Source organism: Musa acuminata, chromosome BXJ3-5, assembly GCF_036884655.1.
Source record: "Musa acuminata AAA Group cultivar baxijiao chromosome BXJ3-5, Cavendish_Baxijiao_AAA, whole genome shotgun sequence".
Classification (NCBI taxonomy): Eukaryota; Viridiplantae; Streptophyta; class Magnoliopsida; order Zingiberales; family Musaceae; genus Musa; species Musa acuminata.
The window spans coordinates 15,509,813-15,513,942 of record NC_088353.1 but is presented as its reverse complement, the minus strand read 5'-3'; the positions used below and the strand labels follow the sequence as shown (position 1 = coordinate 15,513,942).

At 41.1% G+C, this 4,130-nt stretch overlaps 1 long non-coding RNA gene across 1 annotated transcript; it reads right to left on the bottom strand.

The window, feature by feature from the left end:
- Positions 1–1,431: 1,431 nt before the first annotated feature.
- On the bottom strand, positions 1,432–3,298 carry LOC135638247 (uncharacterized). The gene is made up of 3 exons (XR_010496560.1): positions 2,986–3,298; positions 2,865–2,909; positions 1,432–2,544 (listed from the first exon to the last, which is right to left on the bottom strand). It is a non-coding gene; the product is annotated as an uncharacterized LOC135638247 (long non-coding RNA).
- Between the last annotated feature and the right edge of the window lie 832 nt (positions 3,299–4,130).

Sequence of the window (4,130 nt, the reverse complement as noted above, 5' to 3'; positions counted from 1 at the left end):
TCCGTCGAACTCTCGAACTCGCAATGAATCCTTTGTGCTTGACTCCGACACTTTGTTTTGCTTTATGTCTTCGTCGTTATCGTAGTTAATCCTACACACACAAGCTAAAACTTTACTCCGATCTAGACAATTATTACAACGCGAATTGACATTCTATTGCCCGGCACGTCATTGGTTGGCACTTCGTCCGATTCTTTAGCGCATCGTCCTCTCTTGCGGCTTGTTGCCCAATCGACGGTTAACCTCCGCAACCCCGATATCCTTGGCGCAATTCCGCTCTTGGCCCAATGCCCGACGTCCGAAGCCTTCTGCCATCCAATATCCTAACATGATCTCCTCCGGCGCAACATCAATTCCTCCTGTGTTAACTGTCTAATCCTGATCGAGTAGACCTGCATCACTCAAAATTCAGTTAAACATCTAAACACAATCAATTAGTTTTATCATCAAAATCCGAGATTCAACACCAAGAAGTGACACAGTCTTCGAAATTGTTCAGGTGGTGGTACCGCCAGTTTGGGCGGTACCACCGCTAGTCTGGGAAGTGGTACCACCCAGTGGCTTAGTGCCAGGCGGTGGTACCGCCCAGTGTAGTGTCAATGTCAAACTAACACTAGTGGTGGTACCGCCGAGCATAGGCGGTGGTACTGCCCGGACCTAGGAAACCCGGGAGAGTTTAAAAGTGAAGAAACGCTGTTGCAATCACTTGAATAATCCCCTCCTCTAGTCTAAGTCTAGAATTCTATTTAGGAGGAGTGTGTGTACTTGTAAAGGTTGTCTCCTAAACCTGTAAAAAGGAGAAGAGGGGTGTAAAAGGTGATTGGTCTTCGCCTATTGAAGAAAGATCGATAATAGATGCCGGTGGCCTCGACGGAAGAGGAATCGACGGAGTGGATGTAGGTCATGACGACCCAACTATTATAAAAATCTGGTTTGCGTTTCTCTTGAGAAATTTACTTTAACTACAAACCACTTTACTTGCTTTACATCCACTATGCTCTTTCGTGCACATTACCTTTACGAAATAGTTTTTCGTCGGAATCGGATTTAATCACAATGAAGTTTTGAACCAACGTAATTTTTTCCTAACAAATGCTTCATCCGATTCTTTGGCGTATTGTCCTCTCTTACAGCCTATTACCCAATCGGCCAGTTGACCTTCGCAACTCTGATTTCCTTGGTATAATTTTTGCTCTTCTTGGCCCAATGCCCGAACCCATGGCCTGAAGCCTTCTGTCGATACGTCGACCGATCGTTCGCCTCGACGTCCAATCTTCTAACATGTTTTTCTCTGGCCTAACATGATTCTTCCTATTTTAATTGTCTCTCATTGATCAAAGCTTCTTGTGTTACTCAAAATGCAGATCAAATCATAAACACTATTAATTGGTTTCATCATCAAAATCTGAGATTCAACAAATTTTGCACACTTATCTCAACATATAGATTAGATCAAATAATTTACCAATTGATTTCATCATCAAAATCTAAGATTCAACAGAGGCCACCGACATCCACTAACAATCTTCTTTCAACGGGCGAAGATCAACTACTCTTTTACACCCCTCTTCTCCTTTTCATAGCTTTAGTAGACAACCTTTTACATGCACTCACTCCTCCCTAAACAGAAATTTAAACTTTTAGAATTAGATGAGGGAATCTATCAAGTGATTGCTACAGCATTTTCCCACTTTTAAGTTCTCTGTGCTTGTATGTCTTAACCAAGGATGAGAAGGGTATTCATAGGCTCCAAATGGATTCAATCTTGGAGCCAAAACTAGTGTCATTCCGGGTCTTCCAAGTACTGGCGGTACCATCGCTAGTGCTGGGCAATACCACTGCCTGCAGCACTAATACTACGTGGTATCACATCTAGTTTAACGGTACCATCGCTTGACATCCTGCCACTAGGCGATACCACCGCCTAATATAGTCTCGGAGACTGTGTTTGGACAGTACCACTGCCCAAACTAGCGGTACCACTACCTAACATCTTGTTATTGGGTGGTACCACCGCTTATTATAGTCTCAGAGATTGTGTCTGGACAGTACCACTACCCAGACTGGTGGTACCATCGCTTGACATAGTCTCGGAGATTGTGCCATCGACGATTCCACCTGTTGGGTCACTATTTGGGCTTTTTACTTAGCCCAACATACCCCAAACTTGGGCCCAATTGGCCCTTAATTAAATTGGCCCAATTCCAACCCAATTACACCTAAAACCTACTTTGATCTTGACAATTATTACAAAGCTAAACCAAATGTTATCCGGCATGTCATTGGTTCATCGACGTCTCATCCGATTCTTCAGCGCATCGTCCTCTCTTATGGCCTATTACCCAATTGGCCAATTAACCTTCGTAACTCCAATTTTCTTGCCATAATTTTAGCTTTTCTTGGCCCGATGCCCAAACCATGGCCCAAAGTCTTCTACCGATATGTCGATTGATCCTCCGGCTCGACGTTCAATCTTCTGATATGTTCCACTCCGGTCCAACATGATTCTTCTTGCTTTAATTGTCTCTCCCTGATTGTAGCTTCCTGCATAACTCAAAACGTAAATCAGATCATAAATATTATCAATTGGTTTTATCATTAAAATCTAAGATTTAACATATTAATCATTCTAAAAAATTCCAGCTAAATTGCTAATCTTTTACTTACACTATGAAATTTTTATACATATAAAAAAGTTTTAGATTTTTATAACTAAATTGAGAAGTGTTGACGTACTCCAGTTAATGTCTATGTTTTTTCTCTTTTCTAGGCAGCAAATAGTAAACCAGGTCAAGGCAGAATACTAACATGTTTTGCTCTTCTTGAACACACTTATGTAACAACTTGTAACTAAGCTGTCGTACCTTGTAAGATCGTTGCCCCTTCCTACAACTTCCTTGATCCCAACTCTACGTGTAGTCACAAGAAAAATTAGAAGGATCGTAGCGGTACAGCGATTACTCTAGAAGCATGGAATAAACTCACCTTCTAATTTCAAGCAGACAGCAAACTCAATAAGATAAGAGCATGAATCCGGGATCCAATTCTTTCATGGTGTAGTCACCTATTGCTGGTGCAGCATCATCAAGATTCTCACTTCAAATTAGAGCAGAGACAGACGCTCGAACTATGTGAATCTTAATGATGCTACACTTGCAAACGTCGACTGCCTTAATTCCAGAACGGAAGAACAGACCCAAGAAGAAGAAGAGAGGGGAAGAAGGGTTGAGAAGTGAGATAAGGACAGAAGAATGATATCAGTGAAGATTTGGATGGAGTGGAAGGGAGAAAAAAACAAGAGTACAGCAGATAGAAAGCGGGATCCCCGCGGGCACGTACGAGCACGAGACGTAGGTGGGGCTCTCAAGCTGGCCGAGCCGAAGAAAATGACCGCGCCAACCCCAAACAGGCGAATGAATGCAGCCATGATTTTTTGTCCTATTTGTGTTGCTGCTCATATCCTTCCTTCCGGACCCCCACGGATTTCTTAAGGGAACACATTGGATCTCGAGAACCGAAACACCACGAGAGAGAGATTAGAACAAAGATCTCCAGCTAAGGATATAAAAGAAGAGTCCAAAAGCAACAAAGACTTTTTTCAACTGAAGATTTCTGTCGTACATGATAAGATTACTATGCATTCCGCGTTAATGTTTTTTTTTTCGAAACGAAACTTTACTAAATAGAACGGATTATATATATATATATATATATGACCGTTTTGCATCATGATGAACCAAAAAGTCAAGCTACGAAGATCAATTTTTTATCCAAAAATTATATGATTCGATGGTATAAGCATACACAACCAAAAAATTAACAACACTGGTCCTCTTCCTAAATACATAAAAATATTTATATTTATCAAAATAAAATAATAATCTTTTAATCTTTCTGACAAGGTCAGTATAAGGATGAACGCTTGGATAGAAAGAAAAAATAGCAGGATAGAAAATGAAGTGACCGAGAGCAGTAGACAATATACCAACCTAGAGAGACTTCACCGGCCATTCTTTAATGAGATGAGAACAAAGACCTCACGTCCACTAGCAACAAACACTTTCGTACATGAACGAAGAAAATGATAAGACTTTTATGGCACGAAAAAATAGAAAAAAGCAAAACGAGCA